The sequence below is a fragment of the Elephas maximus genome, chromosome X (genome assembly GCF_024166365.1).
Source record: "Elephas maximus indicus isolate mEleMax1 chromosome X, mEleMax1 primary haplotype, whole genome shotgun sequence".
In the NCBI taxonomy this organism is placed as follows: Eukaryota; Metazoa; Chordata; class Mammalia; order Proboscidea; family Elephantidae; genus Elephas; species Elephas maximus.
In genome coordinates, this window is record NC_064846.1 from 101,691,227 (window position 1) to 101,710,891 (window position 19,665).

General features: G+C 41.1%; 1 long non-coding RNA gene across 11 annotated transcripts in view; it reads left to right on the forward strand.

Annotated features, from left to right (window-relative positions):
* The window catches only part of LOC126068969 (uncharacterized), a 144,253-nt gene that overhangs the window by 2,485 nt on the left and 122,103 nt on the right, over positions 1 to 19,665 (forward strand). The window contains exon 2 of one of the 11 annotated variants that reach the window (XR_007515788.1): positions 5,869 to 5,995. The exons of 9 other annotated variants lie outside the window; for them this stretch is intronic. This is a non-coding gene — a long non-coding RNA (uncharacterized LOC126068969). The remainder of the gene's footprint in view (positions 1 to 5,868; positions 5,996 to 19,665) is intronic. One more of the 11 variants, XR_007515787.1, reaches the window with a different exon arrangement.

A 19,665-nucleotide genomic window follows, 5' to 3' on the forward strand; every position in this document is an offset into this window, starting at 1 on the left:
CTCCTAACAAGTTTGAAACTTCATGGAAAGCCACAAAATTTTCATAAGGGAAAAGTGCAGAAAAGGTTTATTTAACGTGTTATAAATTATGTAGAAGGTGTTGTTAAAATCAAGAGAAGTGCTGATTCTTTCTCTTTGGGTTAAAATTTACATGTTAGTATTTCCTCTTGTGTTTTTGTCTAATATTAGACAATAAACGCATAATATTATGTCATAATTTTATTATTATTTCTTAATTGCTAACTAGGTTCAAACTTTATTTTTTGAATCTAGCATCATCAAAGCCAATGGTTTGACTAGAAAATTCAAATCATTTATCTATAATTTTTTATTACTATTCAGGTATTTAGAGACTTAATAATCTTGGTATATTCTTAATATATCCTGACTATATGGTATTATGTGTGGTACTATGTCTCAAGATTATTATGAAGTTCTTTAAAAATATGGTTAATGGGTATATTTAGAAATATTTTTATCTAAAGTTTTTTTTAAACCAATTTTATTTAGCCTTTACGTTATTTTTTTATGTTATGCTTGTAATTAATTTCTATCAGGTCTTTCAGTATTAAGAGATATGTTTATAAATTAATCATGGCCACATTTTGTCATCTACAGATAAATTTTTACTTTGCTAATTTTCTGAAAACATTTGACCAGAATATCTCAACAAAAAAGATGGACTATATTGAACTTGCAAAAAAGACTGTGACTAGACTCAATCAAAATTTCCAGAACTTTATTTCAACTCTTAAATCAGAAGTTCCTGTTGGTAAACTTAGCAAAGTTGTAAATATCACAACCAGAAAAGTGTCTGAAATTTGCGCTATGATTGATTTTACAAATTAGAATAGCATTAAATTTCCTATTCTCTCAAAGAATAGTTTGTGCCCTAGTAGATAAATGTTGCTGTGTTTATGTAAATACACAATCATAGGTTTTGCAGAACATGGTTGCTACAGAGGCACGTGGAAAACAGTTACTGATGCTGCGTACACATAAACAAACACCTCTTGCGATTTGTTTCCCTGGTTCAAAGGCCTTAGGGTCATGGTTTCATTGATTATTTCAGACAGTGGGCCTAGTTGTAGTGTTTCTAGTCTACTTCCTGATTTGCTATATGGTGCCTGGGATCTTAAAAACCAGATAGTGCCCAATTACCATTTATCGAACATTTTTCATCAATGATTCTATAATAAGATCATAATCCAAAGGAGGGAACCAAGAGAGAGTCGTATGTAATTCTCCTGGAATCCAGATTTCTGACTTTCATGGATGTTGGGAAAACCTACATACGCCATTGCCTTTGGGTGTCCTTTTGAACCCCGAGCCTTGAGAAAAAAAAAACTGATTCCTGAAGCCACTTTGAGTCAAACAATTGTTCAAATAAACTAGCAAGACCATTTTGCTCTGGGCGTTGTGTTTTTTTTTTTTTTTAAGAATTCAGTCTGTTTTCAGAAACTGACTCCAAAGATCAGTAAATAGAGTTATGTTTAGGGTAAATCAGTAATCAGGTCAATCAGTTTTCAAGACAATGCTGTGTGGAATACCTGTCTAATGTTTACAGTCAAACTCTTACCCTCTTACTATACAGAAAATTATGTAACTTAAAGGAATCAGGTTCTCAGAGGAGATCAACCTCATGGTTCAGACTCCATTTTGTCTGAGATTCATTCCACTTCTGCTTCTGAGTAAGTGACCCATGACTGTTAATAGGTAAACCAAGGAGGGGCAACTTGCCCTCAGGGAAAACACTTAGTATGTTTTAGACAGATTAACTGGAGACCTCCAACAAGAGAAGTGCATCCCGTATTATCTTCCTAATCATGTATTCTTTAATGGAAACTTGTTTGTCACATGTAAATTTTTCTATACCTTCTGTTTTCTCTAGACAAACTTTGAGTGCCCTTTATAGATATATGTTTTTGTGTGGTAGATCCAACTATACTAATTTCGATGATTCCTTTCTAACTAATAGTGAATTTACACGGACAATCTCTTGTTTAGGTTCCTGGCAAATGCAAGGGCAATGCACTTGGGGAGTGGGGAGCTTTAGGATTATCTTTAGATATTCATAGTAAATACTAGAAAGGTAATGTTAATTTGTTTTCCTTTGTAAAATGAGAGTCAGAAGAAAGCCTATTGGTCCACCACTCAGGATATGGTTGGTAAATTTAATTCCTACTTACAGTATATTTGAATTGGAGAAATCTTAAAAAATTTTATCAATCATTATGGGACAAATAACAGACGAAGTTGCTAGTGGGATGGAAACACAACAGTGATCTCTGACCTCATTAAACCAAGGTGATTTGAGATAACAAAATAGCCTTAGACTTTTATTTATTGGTCCAAGAAAGTATAATATGTGCTGTAGCAAATAGCTCTTGTTGCACTTAGAGAAGTAACACAGGAGAAGAACAAGATATACATAGAATTGGACAACATATTACTTGGTTACACACTGTAACACTCTTACAAACACCAGATTTATTTGGTTGGCTACGATCAGGAATAAGTGCATGGGCCACTGCAAGTAGTATTCTTAATCTATGTCCTGATAGTATTAGGCATAATAAAATTTATCCTCTATTGTCTTACACACCTAAAAGGCAAAAGAAAGCCACGGGCTAAAATGTTGATGTACATTGAGTCTGCTTACTTTAAAAATGCAATTGATGAGAACATTGCTCTTAAGATCCTGGGGAAGAACCAGATGGTATCCGGTGGAAAACCAGCACTGTAAGTTTAAAGAACCTGCCATGGTCGCCATCTAGGAGCTTGACTAAGTCCAAGTATTGATCACTGATGTGGTATCTCCAATCTCCAATCCAAAGGAGGGAATGATTAAGGAAATAATACTGGAGTTATTATTCCCTGTCCTTGAGTATAGACAATGTGACCCAGCTGGAGCTGGGCTCACAGGGACTCACAAGGACACATCAACTGGGCCCTGAGGTATAAAGACAATAGATAGAATAATCTTGGAAAATGTCTTTTTGGGAATATTTCACATAAGCCTGAACACAAAAGACTATCCACTCTTATCTTTTTCTATTAACATATAGAAAAAAAGTTAATTTTTTTTTATAACGTATAGTGAATAGAAATTTGTTGGACCAATGAAGACCCTCCTGACTGTTGTTACCGAAACCTGTACCAATGATGGTTAAGAAAGGCAATTCAGAATGTAATATGACAGTTTGAAGTGCTCAAAAAAAGGGGGGGGAGGGTATGTCGAAGGGACACAGGAGTCAAATGAAAGAGCTTCCAATGACCAGAGCTTGACCAATTTGAGCAACAAAATAAAGTAGCATTTTGTTATAACTAAAAAATATATATATATATAACTAAAGTATAAGATAAAATCTCATGGGTTCATACTGATATAAATAACTGATTGAATAAATATATAGACGGAGAAGTAACAAATCTCCTGTGCAGGAGAATGTCATATAATTTATGTAGATACTGCATCCTCAAGGAGGTGGAACATAACTACCCACTCTCTAAGTGTAAAATATAGTGATCCTTTCCAAAGAGACATTATGGAAAGGTGTAAAGTAACTTTACACTGTAGAAACCTGACAAACACTACCTCATCCAGGTGATTCAGGTCAACACCAACAGTGATAAGCCATGTTGACAGTATGTACCCTGGATATGATGTGATGAAAAAGTACTTTTTCTCTAAGGACCCCCTCCCCCAAATCCATAACCCCAATCTAATCATGAGAAAACATTAGACAAAACAGAATTGAATGATATTCTACAAAATACCTGACTAGTACCCCTCAAAAAATGTAAAGGTCTTCAAAAAAGGAAAGCCTGATAAATTGCCACAGCCAAGAGGAACCTAAGGAGAGATGCCAACTAAATGTAATATGGTATCTTGGATGCCATCCTGGAACAGAAAAAGGACACTAGGTAAAAACTAAGTAAATCTGACTTTAACTAATAGTAATATATCAATATTAGTTCATTAATTGTGACAAATGTGTCATGCTAATATAAGGTGTTAATGATAGAGGAAATAGGTCATGGGGCATATGGGAACTCTTTGTACTTCATAATTTTTTCTATAAATCTAAAAGTGTTCTAAAATGAGTTTATTTTAAAAGAAATCAATATAAACTAACAATAACTAATTAGAAAATCAAATTTAAAAATGGGTTCCATTCACAAGAAAAACAGAACTATAAAATACCGAAGGAAAAACCACACAGAAGTATGCTGATATATAAAAGAAGACCATAAATTTTACTAAAGGAAATTTAAAGAGATGTGAATAAATGAGGAACATACATGTTCCTGGATGGGAAAACTCAATATTGTAAAGATTTCAATTCTTCAAACCTAATCCATAGATTCAATTCAATCACAGCAAAAATTTTCACAGAATTTGACAAATTGATTAGAAAATTCATGTGTGAGACAAAATGCACCTGAATAGATGATACAATTTTGAATGGGAAGAACAATGAAAAGGAGGACTTGCTTTACAATACATCAAAATATTTTATAAAGTTTTGATAATGAAAACTGTGTGCTAGAACTCTTATTCAAAATAGTTAACGATAGCTGTGGCATAACCTTGGACCGATCAGACATTGGTCCTAAATAGACAATACGACCTTAAGCCAGGTTACTGGCTTAATAATCAGACCTGGCATGTGGGTAGAGATATAGAGCAATGGAACAGAATAGAAAGACCAGAAACATATCCATGCATGTGTCATAATTTGGTATGTAATGAAGGTTGTCTTTCAAATCAGTAAGGAAGGAATGGCCATTTCAATACAATCTCAATTGTATTGAAATAATTAGCTATCCATTTAGGAAAAAATTTAGATCCTTTCCTCATGCCATTTAAATAAAGAGTAAATTACAAATTAAAAACCTAAAATGAAAAATAAAAAATATAAAGCTATTATAAGAAAATATTCAAAATCATGGTTATAATCTTGATGTAGGGAAAACTTTTTGAAAAAATACGAAGCAAAAGCTGTAAATGAAAAGGCTGATATATTTGATGGCATCAAAAGTTTGAAATGTCCGTATGACAAAAAAAAACCCGGTTGCCATCGAGTCAATTCCAACTCATAACTACCCTATAGGACAGAGTAGAACTGCCCCATAGGGTTTCCAAGGAGTGCCTTGTGGATTTGAATTGCAGGCCTTTTCTTTCGCAGCCATAGCTCTCAACCACTACGCCACCAGGGTTTCCCTACATGACAGTAGACACTATAAACAAAGTTAAAACAAAAGTGACAGATCGGTGAGAAAAAATTTGCAACTTTTATCCATGGTGATCTTCCCTGTGTTTCTCCATCTTCCTTCCATTTTATTTTATTTTGCTTTAGCACATCTACAGTTGCTATTCCTGGTATCTGAAATCTTACATCTGTCTCCAGGTCCTCATGAGGCCTGAGATTCAGACTTCACCTACTCAAAGAGGCATCCTCTGACTAGGTAATCCAAAGAAGCCATTTCCCACCTTTTACATTTCATCATTTCACCCTTTTCCCTTTTCCTCAGAGCATTTACTGTTATTCGAAAGTAGTGTGTCTGTGCCCCACACGTCTGTCAGTTGGTCGTACTGTAGTGGTTTGTATGTTGTTGTGATGCTAGAAGCTATGCCACCAGTATTTTGAATACTAGCAGGGTCACCCGTAATGGACAGGTTTCAGCTGAGCTAAGATAAACTAGGAAGAAGGACCCAGCAGTCTACTTCTGAAAAAATTAGCCAGTGAAAACCTTATGAATAGCAACGGGATATTGTCTGATACAGTGCTGGAAGATGAGCCCCGTAGGTTAGAAGGCTCTCAAATAGGACTGGGGAAAAGCTGCCTCCTCTTTTTTTCAAAGTAGAGTCAACTTTATGACGTGGATGGAGTCAAGCTTTCGGGACCTTCATTTGCTGATGTGGCATGACTCAAAATGAGAAGAAACAGCTGCAAACATCCACTAATATTTGGAAAGTGGAATGTACAAGGTATGAATCCAGGAAAATTGGAAATTGCCAAAAATGAAATGGAACCCATTAACACTGATATCCTATGCATTGTTGTTGTTGTTGTTGTTAGGTGCTGTCTCATAGTGACCCTATGTACAAGAGAAGGAAACACTGCCTGGTCCTGTGCCATTCTCACAATTGTTGCTATGTTTGAGCCCACTGTTGCAACTACTGTGTCAATCTGCCTTGTCTGGGGTCTTACTCTTTTTCACTGACCCTCTACCAAGCATGATGTCCTTCTTCAGGAACTGGTCCCTCCTGATAACATGTCCAAAGTACTTAAGACAAAGTCTTGCCATCCTGGCTTCCAAGAAGCAATCCAGCTGTATTTCTTCCAAGACAGATGTGTTCATTCTTCTGGCAGTCCATGTCATATTCAATATTCTTTGCTAGCACCACAATTCAAAGGCTTCAATTCTTCTTTGGTCTTTCTTATTCATTGTCCAGCTTTCACATACATATGAGGTGATAGAAAGTATCAAGGCTTGGGTCAGGTGCACCTTAGTCCTCAAAGTGACATCTTTGCTTTTTGACACTTTAAAGAGGTCTTTTGCAGCAGATTTGCTCAATGCAATACGTCATTTGATTTCCTGACTGCTGCTTCCATGGGCGTTGATTGTGGATCCAAGTAAAATGAAATCCTTGACAACTTCAATCTTTTCTCCATTTATCATGATGTTGCTTACTGGTCCAGTTGTGAGGATTTTTGTTTTCTTTATCTTGAGGCGTAATCCATACTGAAGGCTGTGGTCTTTGATCTTCATTAGTAGGTGCTTTAAGTCCTCTTCACTTTCAGTAAGCAAGGTCATGTCATCTGCATTCTGCAGATTATTAATGAGTCTTCCACCAATCCTGATGCCACATTCTTCTTCATGTAGTCCAGCTTATCAGATTATTTGTTCAGTGTACAGATTGAATAAGTATGGTGAAAGGATGGAACCCTGATGCACACCTTAGTGAGCTGAAATGGACTGGTATTGGCCATTTTGAGTTAGACAATCATATGGTCTACCATGCCGGGAATGACAAATCGAAGAAGAATGCCATGGCATTCTTTGTGAAAAAGAACATTTCAAAATCTATCCTGAAGTACAGTGCTGTTAGTGATAGGATAATATCCATACACCTACAACAAAGATCAATCAATGCAACTATTATTCAAATTTACGCACCAATCACCAACTAAGGCCAAAGTTGAAGAAATTGAAGATATTTACCAACTTCTGCAGTTTGAAATTGATCAAACATTTAATCAAGATGCATTGATAATTACTGGTGACTGGAATGTGAAATTTAGAAATTTAGTTGGAAAATAGGACCTTTATGGTAGAAATGACGCTGGAGATGGCATGACAGAATTTTGCAAGGCCAATGACTTCTTCATTGCAAATGTCTATTTTCAACAACGTGATTATGCAAGTGGTCCTTGCCAGATGGAATACACAGGAATCAAATTGACTACATCTGTAGAAAGAGACTATGGACAAGCTCAATAACATCAGTCAGAACAAGGCCAGGGGTTGACTGTGGAACAGACTATCAATTGTGCATATGTAAGTTCAAGTTGAAGCTGAAGACATTAGAATAAGCCCACTAGAGCCAAAGTATGACTTGTGAGTATATTCCACCTGAATTTAGAGACTTTCTCAAGAATAGATTTGACTCATTAAATGCTAATGACCAAAGACCAGGCTAGTTGTGGAATGACATCATACACGAAGAAAGCCAGAGGTCATTAAAAAGACAGGAAAGAAGGAAAAGACCAAAATGGAAGTCGGAAGAGACTCTGAAACTTGCTCTTGAATGTACAGTAGCTGAAGTGAAAGGAAGAAATAATGAAGTAAAAGCCGAACAGAAGATTTCAAAGGGAAGCTCAGGAAGACAAAGTAAAGTATTATAATGAAATGTGCAAAGTCCTAGAGTTAGAAAACCAAAAGGGAAGAACATGCTCAGCATTTCACAAGCAGAAATAACTGAAGAGAAAATTCAAGCCTCCTGTTGCAATATTGAAGGATTCTATGGGGGAAATATTAAACGACACAGGAAGCATCAAAAGAAGATGGGAGGAATACACAGAGTCACTGTACCAAGAAGAATTGGTCAAAGTTCAATCTTTTCAGGAGGTAGCATATGATCAAGAACCGAGGTACTGAAGGAAGAAATCCAAACTGAATTGAAGGCATTGGCGAAAAACAAGGTTCCAGGAATTGACAGAATACCAATTGAGGTGTTTCAACAAACAGATGCAGCACTGGAAGCACGCGTTCGTCTATGCCAAAAATTTGGAAGACAGCTACCTGGCCAACTGACTGGAAGAGATCTACATTTGTGCCCATTCCAAAGAAAGGTGATCCAATGGAATGCAGAAGTTATCGAACAACATCATTAATATTACACGCAAGTTAAATTTTGCCCAAGATCATCCAAAAGTCGTCGCAGCAGTACATCAACAGGGAACTGCCAGAATTCAAGCTGGGATCAGAAGAGGACCTGGAACACGGGATATTATTGCTGATGTCAGATGGACCCTGGCTGAAGGCACAGAATACCAGAAAGATGTTTACCTGTGTGTTATTAACTATGCAAAGGTTTTCAACTGTGTGGATCATAACAAATTATGGGTAACATTACAAAGAATGGGAATCCGAGAACAAATTGTGCTCTCACAGAAACTGTACATAGACCAAGAGGCAGTCGTTCAAACAGAACAAGGGGATACTGCCTAGTTTAAAATCAGGAAAGGTGTGCATCAGGGCTGTATCCTTTCATCACACTTATTCAATCTGTATGCTGAGCAAATAATCCGAGAAGCTGGACCATATGAAGAAGAATGTGGCATCAGGTTTGGAGGAAGACCCATTAACAACCTGCAATATGCAGATAGATGACACAACCTTGCTTGCCGAAAGCAAAGCAGACTTGAAGTACTTACTGATGAAAATAAAAGACTACAGCCTTCAGTGTGGATTACACCCCAACATAAAGAAAACAAAATCCTCACAACTGGGCCAGCAAGCAACATCATGACAAATGGAGAAAAGATTGATGTTGTCAAGGTTTTCATTTTACTTGGATCACAATCAACACCCATGGAAGCAGCAGTTAAGAAATCAAAAGACGCATTGTATTGGGCAAATCTGTGGCAAAAGACCTATTTAAAGTGTTGAAAAGCAAAGATCTCACCTTGAAGACTAAGGTGTGTCTGACCCATGCCATGGTGTTTTCAATCGCCTCATATGCACGGGAAAGCTGGAGAATGAATAAGGAAGACAGAAGAAGAATCGACACCTTTGAATTGTGGTGTTGGAGAAGAATGTTGAATATACCATGGACTGCCAAAAGAATGAACAAATCTGTCCTGGAAGAATTACAACCAGAATGCTCCTTTGAAGCAAGGATGGCGAGACTACATCTCAGGTTCTTTGGACATGTTACCAGGAGGGATCTGTCCCTAGAGAAGGACATCATGCTTGGTAAAGTAGAGGGTCAGCGAAAAAGAGGAAGACCCTCAATGAGATGGATTGACACAGTGGCTGCAACAGTGGGCTCAAGCATAGCAACAATTTTGAGGATGGTGCAGGACCAGGCAGTGTTTCATTCTCTTGTACATAGGGTCGCTATGAGTCGCAACTGACTTGATGTCACCTAACAACAACTGTGTGTCGATATATTTACCCAGTTGTTCTCTGTCTGGCTCCACTAGATGTGTGCTCAGTGACAACAAGGACTTTTTCTTGTTTTCGCTGTATCCCTAGAACTTAGCACAGTGGCCGGCATAGAGTAGGCACTCATTAAATACTTGTTGAATGAATCTATAATTTCAATGGCTGTATAACTTATAATGAACCCCTAGAAATGAACTTTGAAAAAGGCAAACCACCAACAGAAAAATGCAAAAATAGTCTCAGGGGATTTACAGAAGAGGAACTGCAAATATGGTCAATAAACACATTGCAATACATTCAACCTGAAGATCAGGAAAATGCAATGTAGGAAGCATTTTATCAATGCACATAGTTTATAAGGTTTATAACAGAAAATGGAAGGTTCCTCTCCTAGCACTTTCTGCATCCAATTCCCGTTCCTTAGAGGCAAGTATCTTCAGCTGAAAAATATTTTTTCTGATATTTTTCTCCATATTTCTTAATTATGTACCGATATGTCTTCATTTTTCAGTTTGGGGTATTATCTATTGGCTTCCCTTTCTAGAAGATAAGGATTTTGCTCTCTTACCACCACCTGCAAACACTCAAACCCTCCCCGTAAGTTCTTCCCATAATCTCAATATACCCAAAACCCAGTGCCCTCGATAATCTCAATATAGTCCTATCAATATTCAGTGCTTACTTTAATATAACTTTGAGCCCTGAGATGTCCTGTGATTACATATCCTTTCTTGAATATGTTTCATGTTCCTCAGAATTAATAATTGGCTTATTTGTGTATGTGTGCTTAGTTTTTTACGTACCTGTAACTAATTCATCCCCAAGCTGTCTGCAAGAAGAGTAAATCTCATCTCAACATGTCCAAACATCTTTTTATGGGAAACATCTTTCCTGTAATCCTCCCTCATCCTTATTCCTGTTGGACTGCCTGAACTGTAGGATTGCTGGGTTGTCTATTGTCCAGGGACATCCCTTTACCATCATCCTCGAGATTACCTCCACCTTTCTCATATGTTAGATTTCCTGTTTCCTGGGTTCCTTTTTTTCTTGGCTTACTATTCATTTTAAAGGATCAGATCCTCCAGCAGCTTCTTGAGAAGGGGTGCATGGAGGGTATGTGTTTTGACAACTTGTTAAGTTGAACATGTCTTTATTTTACCCTCATACTTGATTGATAGCTTAAGTGTTACATTCTAAGTTGAAAATAATTTTCCATAAAAAAATTGAAGACATTGATCCATTCTCTTCTAGCTTCCAGGGTGCAGTTGCGGGATTCGATGCTATTCTGATTCTTGAGCCTTTATATACACCCTGTTTTGCCTTCCTGGAAGCTTTTAGGATCTTATTGCCCCACGTGCTAAAATTTTATTGTAATATGCCTTGTTATCGGTGTTTTTGCAGCTATTGTGCTAGGTACTTGATGTGCTGTCTTAAGTTAGAAATTTTCATCCTGAAAGTGTTATTGAATTATTTCATTAATAGTTTCTTACTCTTTCTTGTCTCTGCTCTTTCTTTCTGGAACTAATTTTATTCAGTTCTTAGGCCTCTTGAAGCGACCTTCTGATTTTTTTTCTATTTTTTATATTTTGCATTCCTTTGTCTTTTTATCTACTGGCTGTCAACTTTGACTTCTTAATCATCAATTTAATTTTGAAAGTTTTGTTGCCATATTAGTAATTTATAAACTTCCTCTTTTTTCTTTGCCTCCTGTTTTTTGTTTTATGGATTCTGGTAGATTGTACTGACAAAATATTTGGTACCCCTCTCTATCAAGCCTGCCCATGCAAAAGAATTATACTTCCTGCACTATTGACATTAGATCTGGGAACATCACTTGTTTTGGTCAATGAAATGTGAGTGGAAGTGACATGTCCCACTTTTGAGCAGAAGCTGTGAGAGTTATTGTGTGATTTCACTATCACACTCTCCTCTCTGCAATGAGCCTGATGATATTCCAGATAGAAGCTGCTCCTTCAACTTGGATCCTGGAGTGAAGAAAACATAGAGCAGAACTATAGTTGCAGAGAATTATGTAACATGAGCAAGAGATCACACCTTGTTGCTGCTAGCCACTGAGATGTGGCTGGTTTTTGGTTTAGTTTTCTTCTGCTCCCTGTATTGTCTCTATTTCCTCTGAGTTCATTTTTCTGTTTGTTTTGGTCTGTCTTTCACATTAATGAATTTCCTCTAATGTCTGGTGATCCTTGGCTGTTAGCTCATTTTTAAGAATGAGGAACTAAAAAGCGTATTGGGATTCTGTGTGCAGAGTATAGGGCTTTTCAATCAGTCACAGTTGAAAGTGTTTGCTGGGCTTTTTAGGGGACACCCAAATATCATATTCCCCAGAGAGGAATCTTATTGTTTGAAGAAGGGAGGAAATATGGTATCTTGGCTGTTAGTGCTCTCGGATGGGCGGGGGGAGAGGGAAAGAATTTGGGGGCTCTCACTGTTTAGTATGTAGATCATCACTTTATTCTCTGGTTTCAGTGATGTATCTTTGCCTTCAGCAGAGGCTGGTGTCTCCAAGTTCAGCCTCTTCAGAGGAGTAAACCTCTGGTGTTCTGCCCATATGGAAAAAAGGGATTTTAAATTCTAATTTCTCTTATACAGATGTTCAACATATCCACTTGTTTGAAGCCCCAGTATACCCCCACTTCAGAGGTATCTGGTGAGGCCATACCTGAACATTTCTGGGGTTTCATGGGACAAATCGGTCTGCTCCTGGGCTTCTCCCTCTACCGGCTTGGGTTTTCCCTTTCTCTGGCCCTCTTCCATCTGCTTTCCAGCTTCCAATATTTTGTTGTGGTTGTCTCCTCTCCTATTTTCTTAGTCCTTTAACTTAATGCTCATAATGCCTTTACTGTCATTTTAGTGGGACTTGAGGAGGGAATGGCATATATATGTTCAATCTGCCATGTTTAACTAGAAGCCCTGAATGACCCATGAACAAGAAATCACAAAATAAAACAACAGCGAAATGCAGTTGCTTACCTACCTTATAGGCAATATGCTTGATAAGCCTTTTTAAGACCTGCTCCAGACCACATTAGTCAAGACTCATGGAGTACTTATGATAATGTAGAAGGAAAATTGTGTATCCTTGGTCTGAAATAAGCAGCTAATCTGCCCTTTTCTTAAGTAAGGTAGAGGGAAAATGAGCCTTCCATAGGAGGCTACAGAGAAGAGTGGGATGGTGGTCCACAGAGTCAGCTAAAAAAGGAAGTTAGCGATAGTTTCAAGATTAAGTTTCCACTGAATGGCAAGAGTTTCAAAGGAACAGGAGGGCTGGTACAAAGTCGGGGGGAGAATCAGCAGAAGGAAGGGAAATGGAGTGGGAAGGCATATTGCCAATGAGAATAAGGCTTCTGGGGCAGGTAAGAGGATTGTGTGGGAGGGCAGGGATGGGGAGCATGGAGGACACAGAGGCATAATGAAAAATTACTGCTTCTGGTTTTTCACAACTGAGATGAGCCCAAGCTTTGGGAACTGTCCATTCCTACTTTCTGTCCCCCAGTCAGGACGACTGACTCTATCCATTCTCTACTCCTATAATGGGCAGGATCCTGCCCAAACAGGAAGATGAGGGAAGGCACTTCTCTTTTATTTATTTATTTATTTATTTATTTATTTATTTATTTATTTATTTATTTATTTATTTATTTATTTATTGTGCTGTAAGTGAAAGTTTACAAATCAAGTCAGTCTCTCACAAAAAAGTTATACACACCTTGCTATGTAGTCCTAGCTGCTCTCCCTCTAATGAGACAGCACATTCCTCCCCTCCACCCTGTATTCCCCGTGTCCATTCAACCAGCTCCTGTCCCCCTCTGCCTTCTCATCTCGCCACCAAACAGGAGTTGCCCACATAGTCTCATGTGTCTACTTGAGCCAAGAAGCCCACTCCTCACCAGAATCATAAGGCACCTCTCTTTTTCTCATAACCAAGGAGGTGATCCATATCATACCTGCATTCAGTCAGAATGAGAGAGGAAGGGCCCACCTGTGAATATCTGTGTTCTCTGGCCAGGGCCTACTCCCTAGGGGGCTGGCTGAGTAGGGAGCTCACATGCGCCCCACCCATCCCCACCCCTCTCCTCCTCCTGCCGCCAGGCTGAGTTCCTTGCTCCCTCCTCTAGTCTTCTACAGCACTCTTTGTTTATTCATTTACTCATTCATTCCGTGCTAAGTAAGAACTAGCACTGTTGTAGGCACTGAGGATACAACAGTAAACAAAACAGATACAAGTCCCTGCCTTCATGGAGTTAACAATCTTAGCTTAAGCTGTAGGGGCAGACAGTACCATGGTAGTGGGTTGGGGCTTTGAGGGGCTACAAAGGGTATTTCTATGCTGGGACACATTGCACGTTGTATTCTCACAAAAGAGGAATGGTTGCCACAGCTAATCCTGGATTCAGTGGGGAATCTGGACCTAGCAAGTCAGAGCAGAAAGGGACTATGGTACCAATTACTTCTCATCACCTCCACTGCTACTGTGGTCTGAGCCACCATCACCTCTCACCTGGATTACTGTAATAGCCTCCTAACTGGTCTCCCTGCTTCTCTCCTTGCCCCTTCCCTCTTCAACCTTATGTACATGACAGCAGCCAAAGTGATCCTGTTAAAGCCTAAGCGAACGCTTGTCGTTTCTCTGCTCAAAACCTTGCACTGGCTCTTCATTTCGCTCAAAGTAAAAGCCTAAATCCTTACCGCGGCTTATAAAGTCCTACCTGATGCCCATCTCCTCTCTGAATTCGTTTGCAACTACTCTTCTCTTTGCTAAGCCCGCTTCAGCCTGATGGGCCTCTTTTCTATACTTCAAGCACACAGAACGCCCCCTTGCCTCGGGGCTGTTGCCTTTGTGTTCCTTTTGCCTGGAGTACTCTTCCTTCAATTATCCACATGGCTTGCTCCTTCAACTTCTTCGGATGCTTACTTACATGTTATGTTTTCAGAGAGGCCGTCTCTGACTACTCTGTTCTAAATTGCACCACCCCACCTCCCCATTCCCTCTCCTCATTTGCTGTTTTGTTATTCTCCCTCGCACTTATCACCATCCATAGACTCTATATTATCTATCTTGTTTGTTGTCTGTCTGCCCTCACTAAAACTCCAGTCCCATGAGAGCAAGAAGTTTTGTCTCTTTTGTTCACTACTGTTTTCTCATCACTTCATCTCATTCCCAGCACAGAATAGATGCTCAATAAACGTTTGTTGAACAAATAAATGAATGAGCATGGAAGGTCACCTTGACCAGTGGTTTTAAAACATTGTTTTAGCAGCAGATGCCAGGTTTTTCTGATTCCACCAGGCCCTTTTGCTACCCTCCTTTTTGCTTATCAACAAGAAAAACAGAGAGAGGGCAAAACTCTGGTCCTGCTCCTGAGCAGGGAGATCACTAATGCCCAGGGAAATTCTTATTTGAAGGTTCAGAGAGCTCAAGCAGATGATCGCTTTTCCAGCTGGAGGGTTCTGAAGCTTTTAGGTCATCTTTTTCAAAATGGAAATAGTTTTATTGTTTATTTTCTTCTAATTCTAAAAGTAATATATGTTCACAGTAAACAGTTTTCAGATGCTCCATAAATATGAGTTCCTTTCCCCAACTCTGATCCTCCAACACCTCCTCTCCCAAACTCTACCTACCTGCCTTTATTCCCTTAACAACTGTACCAGTACTATCCTTCCATATCAATATGTAAGGAATGACGTTGCTATTTTTAATGGATGCTGTGTATGGTACATCATTATTCATTTAGCCAAGCCTCTATTTTTCACTATAATTAACAGACTGGCATTGAACATCCTGGTACATATATCTTTGCTCTCTTCACCCGTTATTTCCTTAGGATGAGTTCCCTGAAGTGGAATTGCTGGGTCATGAGGGCTCCCCATTGGAAGACTCCTGATACTGTTGTCCAAATGTGGGAGGACTCCGATTCCAACAGGATTGGAGAAACCCTGAATTTCCCCCACACAACCTCCTCACCTCTCCCACACTCCCTCCTCCAAGGGAGCCCATGGAGGAAAGTGGCAATATACTCATACAATGGATTTTATTGACGGATTATTGTGTGCCATTCACTGTCCTAGACACTTTACACATATTAACTTATTTAATGATCACAACAATTTTAGGAGGTATATACTATTAGCTCCACTTTATAGATGAAGTACCTTGCCCAAGGTCATGCAGCTGGCAGAGAGCAGATGGTAGATTCAAAGCCAGGCTGTCACAGACCAGACAGAGCCTAAACTCACTTTGCTATATTGCTTCCAAAGCTTTGGAGTATGAGAGACCTGGGTTTAGTTATGGCTCTGCTACTTACTGTGCCATGTTAGGGAAATCACTGTACCTCTCTGAGCCTTGGTTTCCTTGGCGTAAACCTCCTGTTTTTCAGTAGGATTCAATGTGATAATGCTTAGAAAGAGGTGTAGTACGGAGTAGGTGCTTCATAAAAGTGAGTTTTCTGCCCCTCCCCAATCCCTGAACTACTAACACTGCCCCCCCCCCACCCCATGACTGCAAATCCTGTGGGAAAGAAGATGAAGGCTTGACTTTTCCCCTGGAGTTTCCGAGACTTGTGTTCCTGGCTCTTTCTCACGCCATTTCCCCCACAGGCCAGCGCCCAGAAAGTGCGGATTTCAGAAACTCTGCCTTCCCCTCACCACACACACACACACACACACACACACACACAGAGTCAGATAACCCCTTGGTGGCAGACAGCAGGGCCAGGCCAGCTTGCCCTGCCTCCCCTTCCCAGCCTCCTGTGCTGGAGGTGAGGCATGGAGGGTGGCTGACTCCCCTCTCCCTGCTCCCACCTTCCCTACTCTATAGTCCATAGGCCCAGCTCGCCTCAGATTCCGGGCCTCTGAAATCATTGCTCCAGCCCACCGGACTGGGCCCCCAGCCAGCTCCTCCAGCCCCTGGCTCGCAGACAGAGTCTTCGCCTTTGCTCCCTGAAGACTAATCACTGTCCTGTCAGCTTGGCCCTCTTCCCCTGTATTATTGTACAGAAATAGCCCTGGGCCCAGCTTCCCCTCCTTTCTGCTCCCTGCCCTGCTTCAGCTTCAAGACTGCTGGGCTCTGCCCCTCCCCATTCCCTGACACTCCCACTCTCACTGCAGCAAATTTCCTCCTCCTTCCTCCTCTTCTCTTTTCTCCTTTGTGGTTGGGATTTAACCTCTTCCTCCTGGAGCCAGGCACAAACTAGATTGGGTCTACAGGGCAGAAGAGCAGCCTCCCAGCACTCCCCCCACCATCTCTAATACCACCTGAGAGCCCAGGATGGGGAGCTCTGAGAGAACACCAATAGTGGGCACCATGATTTTCAATTTTGGGGAGGACAAAATGCATGCAGCGCACTGAGTTGTTGCACCAGGGCATAGGAAAATCTTGGCTTATTTCTTGTGGTTTTGAGTCTTTCCCACTCTCAACAGAAAGGAGAGGATAGGAACTAAGTCCTTCCTCTGCACCTTGCTACTCTTCTGTCTTTTACCAGCACTGCAGCTGGGGCTGGGGTTGGGGGGCAGAACAGGCTCTCTGGAGAGTTGTGGCAACAGTCAGCAGTGAGCAGCAGCCAGGGGAGCATGAGGCTCTTCAGTTCTACAGGATATTGGGGCTAGAACATGGCAACTGACAAGGAGTCCAGGAGCAGATGATGCCAGGTGGTCCAGGAGGCCAGTGGGGAGTGGAGGAAGGGGGTCTATCTGAAGGCAGCAGTCCTTGAGGGAATGAGCAAGGCAGAGCCCAGCCCTCAGGCCTTCAGGGAACTGGACAGGTCACCAAGGCACTGGAAAGGTCACCCAGTAGCAAGAACAAGGGTGGGCAAGATGGACAGAGCCCTGGACTAGGCTGGAGGTCAGGGCCAGATCACAGCAAGCAGTGTCTGGGGGGGTGCAGATGTTGGGACTAGCAAATGGGCCTGGGGGCTGCCTAGGGTCAGGAAGGGTGGCAGAGACAGGGCTGAGCCTGAATGTGGGGTCATGGTAATATTATCAAACATTTGTTGAGTGTTCACTATGTGCCAGGCACTGCTCTAACTGCTTTACATGGATTAATTCATTTCCTCCTCATAAAAGCTTTATGAGGAAGGTACTAAAGCTATATCTGTTTTAAAAGTGAGGAAACTGAGGCGTAGGGAAGTTAAGGAGCTTGCCCAAAGTTCCCCAGTAAGTAGCAGAGTCCATATTTGGACCAGGTAGTTTGGCTTTGCAGGCATCTGCTTAACCCTCTGCTCTGGAGTAAGGTGACTACCTCCAAGGACCTAGCTGAAGTAGTTCCCCCTGAGTTCCTCCTCTGGTGGACAGAGGAACAGGGCAGAATCCCAGGAAGCTCAGCTCTGCCAACCACTATCTGTGGAGCCATGGGCAAACCATGTCATCTCTCTGAGCATCAGTCTTCTCATCTATAAAATGGTACAAGAAAATGACTTCAACAAGGTTGTATATGTCTTCCTTACTCACCAGGGAACAGCCCCTGTCTAACCCCACATTGTTGGGCCCTGACTGGTCCTGGCTATAGGAACTGCTTTGTGAGTCACCCAAAGCTCCTGTGGTACAAATGCTGCACCACTGTGGCAATCATCGTAGGCTGGCTGGATTGGGAGAGATGGGCCTAGCGGAAGTAGAGCTGGGGTTGAGGAATGAGGCTTGTGGCCTTTAGAAGGTCTCCCACACCCAAAACCTGCTCCAGTTGTGGGTGAGGAAATTCACTGTTTCCCCCAATCATTCCAGTAATTTCTCAAATTCATCATTCCTAGCTAACAATAAGAAGCCAGACCACAGTGGTTTGGAGCCAGGTCAGACCCTCACTGAAGCTTTGGGGGGCTTTGCCCAAGTCTGTAGTATGATTCTCCTTCCCTAGGACACCCCAAGGTTCCCACTCTTCTCTGGATCGTCAAGCCAAAACACTTCTCCTCCTGGATCCCTCAGCCCCAAGAATTCCATCACTAGATCTGGCAGATGGACCCTGCCCCAGCCCCCATAACCTCAGTGTAACCAGCAAAGAGGGAGGAAACGGGCCAAAGGGAAGCCGGAGTGCATAGGGTAGGGTAGCTTTGTGACTCTGGGCTCACACTTAAGTCACTCTTAGACATAATAGGCGTGTGTTCCTGGGCGGGTTTAAATCCCAGCTGTGCTTCTTCCTAGCCGTGTGCATCGGGCAGGGCGCTCAGGTTTTCTGAGAGTGTGCTGGTGAATTTGAGGAAGGAATCAGGCTGCTCTCCCCCAGCCAAGGCAAGCTACTTCTTTTGCCTTTATCCAAGATTCTTCAGGATTCTTTGGCCACATTTTGGCTTCTTTCCCACTCCCTGGAGATCAATTCTCTACACCACTTTAGCATTTCAGTGACAAGAATGCTCCCCTTGGCCTTGCACAGCTCCCTGGAATAGTCTGTAAACTGACCCCATTTGACTATGAGCTCCTGGAGGGATCAGACCATGGCCTGCCTAGCCCGGTAGTCCAAGTTTAGTTCAGGGTTGGGCACACAGAAAAGGCTTCTTCTCATCCTCTCACCTCACATTCAATCCTGTTGGATCTATTTTCAAAGCATATTCAGAAGCCAATCCCCCGGCCCGTGCTTCCATTGGGTCCCACCAGCATTGTTGTAGGAGCTTCTTGACTAGTCTCTGTTCTCAGCTCAGCAGTCAGAGGATAATCCCATTCTCCCCATTGCTCTGTCCAGCCAGACTGGTCTCCTTGCTGTTGCTCAAACATGCCTACATGTCCCCACCTCAGGACTTTTGTACTTGCCTAAAATGTTCTGCCCCAGATATCTGCATAAGTTGCTCTCTCCTTCAAACCTTTGCTCAAATGTCATCTTCTCAGTGAAACCCCTGACCATCCTATTTAAAAACTGCAATCCCCCTTCAACCTCACTCTGTATTCCCTATGCTCCTCCCTTGCTTTATTTTTCCCTATTGCACTTATCACTCTCTGTCAACCTATTTATTCTACTTAATTGTTTTGTGGATTATAAATTTTATT